Source organism: Saccostrea echinata, unplaced genomic scaffold (assembly GCF_033153115.1).
Source record: "Saccostrea echinata isolate AGI-Se365-2 ecotype Australia unplaced genomic scaffold, CSIRO_AGI_Sech_v1 ptg000045l, whole genome shotgun sequence".
NCBI classification, from domain to species: domain Eukaryota; kingdom Metazoa; phylum Mollusca; class Bivalvia; order Ostreida; family Ostreidae; genus Saccostrea; species Saccostrea echinata.
The window spans coordinates 1,036,695-1,047,222 of record NW_026889794.1 but is presented as its reverse complement, the minus strand read 5'-3'; the positions used below and the strand labels follow the sequence as shown (position 1 = coordinate 1,047,222).

Genomic DNA, 10,528 nt, shown 5'->3' with positions numbered 1-10,528 from the left:
AAATAAATTGTAAGATTTTTAATATGAAATTGCCACAGGCATACATATCTCCATTCATATCCTTGATTCCTCTTTCTTTTTCTTTTTTCTCACTTTGTACTCTCTGTCTTGCAAAGAGAAAACACATCAAATAGCTTTCTCTTTCAACTGTTTCTCCGTTTGTTTTCCATTAGGTCATTTCAAGTTTTCTATTTCTATCAAGCCCCGTATGCGCCTTGGTTTTTTACACCCAAGATATAAGAAAAGCACAAAAAATCGATAGTCCTTTCATGCGCAGTTCCAGGAATTTTTGAGAGGGGGGGGGGTCCAACCAATTCAAAAAGAAATATGACTCTCAAAGTTTTTGATAAGCAACAAAAAATTATAACTGAAAATCCTACGGGGGAGGGGGTCCGGATCCCCCTTCCAGACCTCCCCCGCTTGCCTTTTTTATTGAAACCTTTTGAATTCTATCATTTTCTTTCTATATTTTTTCTATAAATATTAAATTAGGTAATGTACTTAGCATTTACAACCTTGATTTGCAAAGGAATATATTTTTCTACGATTGAGAAAATGTGTCTTTCTACGAGAAAAATGGAATTATGAAATCAAAACATTTGAATAATATAATTTTTTTGACAACCGGTGTACAAAGTAGTATTTCCCCAATAACCAGCCCCCCCCCCCCCCCCCGGGGGGGGATCTATACTAAGGAGTGGGAAATCTCTACTCTGTGTAACAGTTATAAAGTGCGATTCCCTCAAGAACCAATTTACCCTTCTCCCATAAAATATCATGCCGAGCTTTAAATGTATGTATGAGGGCGAAGGGGCGACACATGGTTACAAATGCCCCTTCTACAATTTTCCCACAGGTTCTTTCGCAGTCATTAATGAAACTTCACAAAAATTGCAATAAAAAAAATCTAGATGTCTCAACATTTAATTTATGAAAAAAACGAGGAATTTTATTTTTAATAGATTTTTTACTCCAGTTATATTTCATCAAACTATATGTGCATAATATTTATTAAGTGTCTCTCCAAGTTTCTGGGGATTTAAATAACTGTCGAGTATTATACCTCTGTGGTCGAGTGGTCATATCTATATCCTACGGCTTGCAAGAGCAGTGCTTCTTGTATTGTACTTTTTTAACTACTAAAATTTCATACTAAAATTGAACAATTCCTGAGCAAAAACACTAATATTTCTATTAAAAAATCAGTTGACTTTCATATATACTTTAATAATGTCGATATGATATAAGCATTGATAAAACAGGGGAAAACCTACACTGAGAAAGAAAAAGGGGAAAAATAGGCTCTAGTGTAAGATTTCCCCTCGGGGGAAGTCCCACTCCTGAGTTGTTAAGCTCTCTTTATAAATCGGGGGTGGAGGGTATTGACATGCAAAAAAGGAGGGAATTAAAAAACTTCATTTTTCATCTGTTTTCCCTCCATATTGCCTTGACAATTTTTAAAGCAGGAAAAAGGGATCAACAGACGTTATCTTTCAGCGGGTATATATGTAAATTGACTTTGTTATCTATAGTAAAGTGCGCAACAGCAAAGTTAGAAAGAGAGCAACCCTCCCGCCTTCCCCGGCATATAAAGTACTACAGTAAAGTACTGGCAAAATTTTTCGAGTCAGATTATTTATATTCATGCCAATCAAGGACAGATTATTTATTTTCAACATTTCTAAGGACAGATTTTTTATTTCCAAAATCTGCCAACCCCACTTTCAGAATTAAATGGTCGTCCCCTAACATTCATATTTATAGTAATGAACCTAAGGTTTATCAAAATGAATAAAATGCATATGCAGAACAATTATATACTAGTATCATACCGCTATATATGTTAAACACACAAAATCAGGTATACATTCTGCAAACCAAACTTCAAGATTCTGAACTGAGAATTTCCTTCATGAATGAGGGATCTGGTTTCAGACTGCAAAACAAAATGGAAATCTACTCACAATTCGTAACCTGACTAGCCAAAGTTCTGAGATTTTTTTTAATAAAAAAAATGCATACTTTGAAATAAGGATTCCTACGATTCCAGACTCTTCATCTAATACTACATGTATTATCGAGTTTGTTTCATTGCTGCTTTCTTCGAATATAAACTCGGTTTATATTTTTAAAATGAAATACACAATAAATATTTACCACTATTTGTAACCCACAACCTTGTGAGTGATTCCAGTCAAAAGAGGTTATACACCACGGTATCCCCTTTCTATTTAACATTTTGCTCTGCTACGTATACATGTAAGCTACCAATCTCCTATGCAGAGTTGTCGTTCGTTCCTCTCTCAGTGAATGTATGAGCCGATGGTAGAGAGTGGTAGGCTGCATGTATATAAATGAAGCTCGAGCCCGGAATATTTTACCCGAGGCTAGGAATAACCTGATTGTCTGTTCCTGATGTCGACTGCGTACAAGATTGTTAAGGCATGCATGAAGAAAGATTTTTTAAAAAAAAACCTTTGTCTTCATCAGCGTCCAAAATAGTAAATACCATGTAAAATTTGCGAAAAAAATTGAAGAAAATTTATATTATGAAGGATGAGGATGAAAATGAAGCTAAATGAAGGGAAACAATTTTTATGCACTGTACCCATACGGAATGATATTAATATGGAATTGATTATCTGTTCTTTTGTCAAGATAAAGTGACATAAAACATGGATTTTCCGGAATTTCAGAATTTAACATTAACCGTTTTTACAAAAACTCAGGAGCATGCATTTCCTGTATTGATATTGCCAAAACAAAAAGGAAAACATTGAGTCAACGATTGACCTATCATTGTGTTGCTAATAATGTAAGTCTTAAATTTTTGAATGCCAAATTATTCATATTATTGTTGGTTTAATATGGTTTATAAAATCTTTTACGTGAAATGTCACCCAGCAAAAAGAGTGGAAAGGGGCGGGGCACGAATTTCAGGCTTGTACTGGTGTATGTAGCTGGTTACAGAGCATTTATGAAAAAAATTACATCTTCTGAGTAAACTCCTACCCCAGGAGTTCGCAATTTTATATATTTAGCTAATGCATAGCTCATGGCTTGGTCAATCATTGATATTGACTAAATTGCAAACTCCTGTGCTCCTACCCCTGGAAAAATCTAATATTTTTATCAAAAATCATGATATATAACATTTTTACTAATAACATTGTTTACGCAGAAACGTAAATTCAAAAAAGTCATCAATGCCTTTTTTTTTTTAAAAGTTGAATGATCTATCGGTTGAACAAGTTGATTAATTATGACATCACTGTAAAATTGTGTTGAATGTTTATGACTTCCATGTAAAATTATGATCATTGGATAAAATGATTCGCTACATTGATAGGTATGGCCACCCTTTGGATTTATTAATGTCTTTAATGATGCTATTCTAGACAACACATGCTTTCCTAGGAACACTGATCTAGTTTTATAGTGCTACAATGCAATCAATAAAATGAAACATCTGCGTAGAATTTTATTTTATTACTAATACACAGTTCCCACAATTTACTTATTCAATAGCAGGATAATTCTGTGCCCACATCCTTATCGTATTTAACGATGATCATTACAGCATTATTACAATATTCATACTAAGTTGGTAGTTACAAATATGTGGGGTGTCGATAGAGTCATGCAGGTATAGTATTTGTGTAAGATTAATTGTCTATAAGATATTTTAATTTATTTAGCATTCATATGATTCATGTTTTTAACTTGAAAATTGTTATAAAAAGCCTGCAACTGGTTATTATAATGATTACATTCAACTAGAGCAAAGCTCGTTGCTGGAGCAACAAGCAGGTCTACCGTCCAATTCTACAAAGAAAATAAAGAACAGAAATGCAAATTAATATGAAAAAAAAAACACAGTTCTGAAGAGCAATCGACTTAAAACAAGACGTTTTCAGGGACTTTTATCACTGAATTTCAAGGAGGTATTTGTAAAAAGAACCCATTGGTAACTACTTCCGGTTAGACCGGAAGTGACGTCGATCGACAAAAAATAAAGTCGGACGTCTCCAATGACTTTAACCATTCAATTTCCTGCCAATACCTACAAAATAAGCCTTTTCTGTCTACTTCCGGTTTGACCGGAAGTGATGTCAATCGGCGAAAAATAAATTTGGGCGCTTCTGATGACTCAGAACATGCAACAACATGTACAAAACTTCAAAAATATGCATTTTCTGACTACTTCCTGTTCTACCGGAAGTGACGTCAATAGATGACTTTTGATGATCTCACCAGCTGCCACTTGTTATTTTGAACAACTTTGCTTCAATAATGTATCACAAATTTTCCCTCGTTTTTGAAATATTGAGAAAAAATTTTCGGCCCCTTTAGGTCCCTTATTTTGAGGGCCAGCCCCTTTTTGTTGATATTGGATGAAAGATCGTGTTGTTTTGAACAAATTTTGTTCTATATGTTTTAACAAATTATTTACAGGTAAAAAAAAATTGTACAAAAAGCGTTGAAAAATTTGAAATTTTCGATATGCCTTTTTTAGCGAGCACCGACGTGTGGCATTTCCGGTAAAAATGAAATGTGTTACGCATATCTGCAGACAATGATATCATATCTGAAAGTGTGATTCTATCTTGAGCCATTCATGAGAAAATTTCAGGACAACCCGACCATTCAAAAATCATTAAATCGACTATATCTCCGGACCGGAAGTGACGTCATCAAAACAGAAAAAAAAAACGCGTAAGGTTCAAGTGATGATACATAAGTCCTGAAAGTTTCATGGAAATCAATCGAGCTGTTTTCGAGAAATCGCGTGCACAAAATCGGTAAGAAAAAACAATAATAAAAGTGAAAAAGAAACCTAAGAATAACCTAAGAATAACAAGAAGGTCTTCCGTAGAAGACGGAAGACCTTAATAATGACCAACAAGTTAACTTCTGCAAAATTCATTTTTTTAGTAAGCATGATCAAAAGGTGATGACCTCTTATCAAAATTTGACTGGAAAGAAAATGTATTTTTTCCACCATATGCTTGAGATCAGAAAACTGAAGTTCAGCATTTTTTCAAGAAATCAGCAGTGTATGTTTTTACACATGTTCTCCTGAAGGTTTAAAATTTACATTTAGTACCAACAATTTTTTTTGCTATGAAATCCCTATTTTAGTGCTAAGGCTGCTAAACATGTTAAAGGATAAAGTTTTAGTCTGATATTAGTCATAAACTCATAGTAGACATTAAATACATATATGTGAGGTAATTTACATACCCACTACCCACTGAACATTAATTAAGTTAGAAATGGATGCCTCACAGCTAAAACATTTCTGTACAACACTCGTATAATAAGATCATTTTGAACTAAATATGGATCAATTACTTATAGTAATTAATATTTCAATGGCAATTTATGCAAGTTTCATGAAATTAATTACTCAAAGCAACACTTTTTAATCACCTAAGTGTAAAAATAATGTAGAGTAAAGGAATTTTCAGATCAGGTGTAATGCATTAAAAATCAAAAACTTAGAGGCATCTCACATTTTCTTGGGGGGGGGGGGGGCGTAATAGCAAAACCTAACCAGAATGAATTCATTTCTGAGTTGTTTAAAATGACTTACTAGTTTTCATGAAGTCACATTTTCGTCATATTTTCTTTACAGATACTGAAATGTCTTACCCTATAACAGTGAAAAAGGGTGTACTGAGAGAAGACATAGGTAACCTTCGGGAGAATATAGATATTCTAGGAAAGAATTAAGAATGGGAAAAACTTCTAGAGTTTGTGGATTGTGATGAAGAATTGGCTAATTCTACTAGGCCTGTGGAGGAAAACGTACAGACCACACGTAATACAACACTTCATCATGCTACACTTGGATCCGCTCCCAAAGATGTTTTCAAAAAATTGCTTCAAATTGGATCTGCTAAATGCCTTAAGAATTCTGCCGGGGAGACAGCTTATGATATCGGTGTTAAGTCACAGCTCCCGCAAGATGTACTGGATCTCATTAAAATCCCACAAGAAATAAAACAGAAACAAAACACTATAAAGAAATTTGAAGAGGGATTACATAAAGCCATTATGGAGAGAGATGACAATTTGATAAATGACAATAAACAGGTTCCTCCTCAAGTGGCACTTTTGTTTGAGAAGGGCAGCTTCTTCTACCCTGTTCCAGGGATGTATGGTGGATTCAAGGTTGAGAGAAATAGAGAAAATACCATCCAAACATCTAGCTAGATTAGAGTATATGGAGGGAGTGGACAAACGCATGAAATTGACAGTGACGGAAATTTGAAACTGACAGCAGAGGGATTCTGTTTATAAGATCTGAATATGCCAGAGGATATAACTCATTTCTCAACACTTTGATTCACCTGAGCTAGAGGCTCAAATGAGCTCTTCTGATCAAAGTTTTCTTGTGTGTCGGAAACAACCCACTATAAGCTTTTCTTATTTTCATTTTAATACTATTTTCAATGTATATAGGAATCACCTTGTCCATCTGTCTGTCTGTGCAAACGTGTACGGTCCATATCTTTCTTACAGAGGTACATTAGATTTTAATACTTCACACAAAGATTGCTTATGACCTGAGGATGTGTCATGAGCTTGACCCAAGGTCATTTGGGCAGGTTCAAGGTCACTGACAGAAAAAAGTTCATAATTCGTGTCGAGTCAGTATCCTTCTTATGTGGAGAATAATGTTGGGTGTTGGGAGTTTCCACTTCACACAAAGACTGCTTATGACCTGAGGGTTTGTCGTGATCTTGACCTATAATCATTGTAGAAAAAATGGATAAATAATGCATCCATACTTTCCAAAAGAGAAATACTTGAAAAAATGTTATTTATTTTTTCAATGTAATAGAAACAATGTTATTATTACTATTGATGTTTTATTAAGCTGCGCCTTAGTTTCATTCATTAAAAAAATATGAGAAGACATTACCGATAAATTTTCACTCTAAATGTTTAAATAAATTGTGAACACCTCTTCCAGATCCATCAGATACTAGTATTAGTGACTTGGCACCTTCTCTAAAAAACCCAGCGGGGGTATTTGTCCATTTTTAACAGTTCTAGTTTATTTGTTTTTTCAGAACTGCCTTTGAGACTATTTCAACCAAACTTGCTAAATCAAGTATGTTCAAAGCTTTCTAATGTACTGTAAATTGAAGTTTTCATATCCTACTCCATGGCTTTTGATGGGAACATGACAGGAGGCTCAAAATTTGATAAGACAATTTTTACAAGGAATTATGAAGTTTGATGGGTGGAACAAGTATATTTCATAAGCATAACATTATGACAAGTGAAATCAATGCATGTCTGCAGTCTTTAATATCCATGAATAAGGCTTCCAACTCTGTTTGTGTTGCTAGAAGAGGTCTCATTGCAAAGGACTTTGAACAATTGTATTGTTTAACCCCTACTTCCGGTCAAATTATGAATAGTTATCATGTTCCAATTAAATTTTGAATTTAAATAGAAATTTATATCAATTTTCATAAAATTTGAATTATTTATTAAAAGAAAGAGAGATAACTATATTTTTGGTAACAAAGAATTTCAACTCATAAGAAATCCCCCCCCCCCTTTGAAACAAAAATTCCTTTTCACGGCTGTAATGAATTATTATTTATTTAGCAAATTCATACTTGAGGACGGTATGTTTACAGACCAAAATACACAGAAATTTGTTTTTTTATGACTAATTTCAAATGATGTACAACTATAAACTTTCACCAGATAAATCAAAAAAAGGTAATTTAACATAAAGTTTATCAAACTGAAAGAATAAGATGTCGTTTATCCACATGCATGAGTACTTCAAAATCGGGTTATGTTTCAAAGTCTTATTTCAATTATTTAACACCCTTTGTTAAAAAGAGTTTTATTTAAAAGCAGTTTATAAATCAACACTGGTATTGCATGTATATAACTAAGTATAGTATTTTAAATTGAGTTTGCTTTGCTTTTAAACGCTAAAACTGCAGATGTAGACTTTTTAATGAAGACTACATTTCATTGAAATAAATAAATAGCAAATATGCCAAATATCTTGAATTATGATGTGTAAGAAGTAGGTGGGAATCAGGGGGTTAGCATTCATACTTCTTCATTTATCAGGGAGGAGTTAATGTGACACACAGGTGAGTGGTGTGGACCATGGCCTCTTGATTTTCACATGCTGTTAACCGTTCCCTGTTAGCTTACTATACCTTCTACAGGCATTTTTTAAAATTGTAACTGATGTAATTTATTTTATTTAGGTGTATATTCGTGATATTAACATTTTAAATCTTTATTCTTAAGTGATTTTATTCAAATGTATATTTTTAGCTCACCTGTAACAAAACTTTCTAATGAATAAGTACATCCTAGCCACCAAGACTAACTCTAACCCTAAGCCCTAACCCTAGCGCTAAGTGTAAACCACGCACTTTAACAAATTCATTGTGTGAATGTGACTGTTTTTATTGAGATCAGATTATTGAAAAACTGCAGATCATGGATTACTACTATAATTGTTGCAGGAGGGCGTTAGCGAGATTAAGAAGTTGGATTTGCCGACATTTATGAATATCTTCCTAAAAATAGATAATTATATCTATGTTTAGGTTGTTGACGTATATCAAATAACATAATCATACGCACCCAAATGTCAAATAGATAAGGGGGAAACAGATCAATTTTGGTTGTCTTGATAATTGTTGATAATTGACATGCATGCACTGGAGAAATACACGTATTTTTTTTTTTCATTGTGCTGGGAAACTTTGGGATTTTCGGATTTATATTTTATACAAGTGTAAACATGGCATCCAGACACATGCACACGTGTGACAACCAAATAGGCATTAACGGCATGGTATATACGAGGGTTGATCCAAAAGTTCGTGGAATTTCTTTATATTTTATTGATTTTTAATAGAAGTGATTAAAAATTACAGGTGAAAACATATACACTTGTTGAATTTTCTTAATAAAAGAATATTTTAAAAATTCATGATAGTAACACCTTGGCAGTTGTCATAGAAAAGGACGTTTGAAAATGCGGGGGAGACATTTACTTGTTCATCAACATTTCAATTCTTTTATACTCACTGTGAAAAAAAAAACGCTAAGTGAATATGAAACGAAAATGATGTCATCATTACGATTGATTGAACTCTTCTAAACCTTTGTGTGAAAGTTTTATGGACTTTACTTGATATTTAGTTTTTCGATTGATAATTTGTTGTTCATAAAAGTATGGAAAACCAAAACAGATCAGCATGGCAAGGGCACTACAATGCAAATTAACAGCACAAAGTAAAATCAGGTCCCATTTCACAACTTACAAGCATACATGACCCATAGACCATCACAAACTCAAACATCTCAGTTTTTATGCCATATTTACGGCTCGCCAATGACATACTATCAATTCAATCAAGTACTAAAGAAAGCTCTATCATTCCTCAAGCTTGATATATTAACATTCAAATCCCATTCATTTCTAATAGGGGCTGCAACTTCATTGTATACGCAAGGCACCCCAGAGCAAGAAATTAAAGCAGTTGGTAGATGGAAATCCAACGCTTTCAAGTCTTATGTTCGCCCGAATACTGTAGTCCATTAAATAGTCAGTCTTACTAACTGTAAGCTAAGTTTGCAGGAACTTGGTGCAAAGTATGGATCGTTGGATCTTTCATTATCAGACGAGCTGAAGATTACTACATACGTTTAACTATTGTCCAAAACTTGTCTCTGGAGCACTTAAAGATAGATGTAACCTAGTCTGGATCTGGGGGACTAAAGTGGGAGCAACTTGATCAACACATTTCCAGTTTAATAAGTCGGCATAATGTTATGCCTCGAGTACTAATAGTTCACTGTGGTGGTAACAGTATTGGCCTTCATCCCTTTAAAAAACTACAACTAGCCATGAAGGCATTATTAGCCTCCCTTTATAAAAAATTACCAAACACCCTCGTAGTATGGTTAAATATACTCCCTCGCAAATACTGGCGTTACATGATTTCCAGTGAAGCTGCAGAGAAATCTAGAAAAGAATAAATAATTCTATTGGCTGCTTTGTTGTTCAAAAGTTAAATGTGGCCCTTATACGTCACCCTGATATTAAAATAGATCAGCCCAAATTATTCCTCGATTGTGTACGTTATCAGATCTTGGGAATTCTATTTTCACAACTACAATCCAAACTGCATTGTCCAAGTTCCTCACTTCCAGTCAAAAAGTTTGATTCTCGGACGGTTCTCTCTCTCTCTCTCTCTCTCTCTCTCTCTCTCTCTCTCTCTCTCTCTCTCTCTCTTTATTTACTAAATGATACTATTCAACATGTGAAATGAAAAAGTTATGACCTCTGGCGTGTACAAACTCATAAAATCATTATTACAGTGTGATAAATATTCTATATATTAAAAAGAATCTTCTATACACATATTAAAGAATAAGGAATCAAATTTTTTTATCCACATTGGCATTTTTTTTAATTTGCTGCAATATACTTGTATACATTTAATAATTCTACAAATCCAGA

At 33.7% G+C, this 10,528-nt stretch overlaps 1 pseudogene; it reads left to right on the top strand.

Annotated features, from left to right (window-relative positions):
• Positions 1 to 2,783: 2,783 nt before the first annotated feature.
• Positions 2,784 to 6,306, top strand: LOC133201607 (uncharacterized; annotated as a pseudogene).
• The last annotated feature ends 4,222 nt before the right edge of the window (positions 6,307 to 10,528 follow it).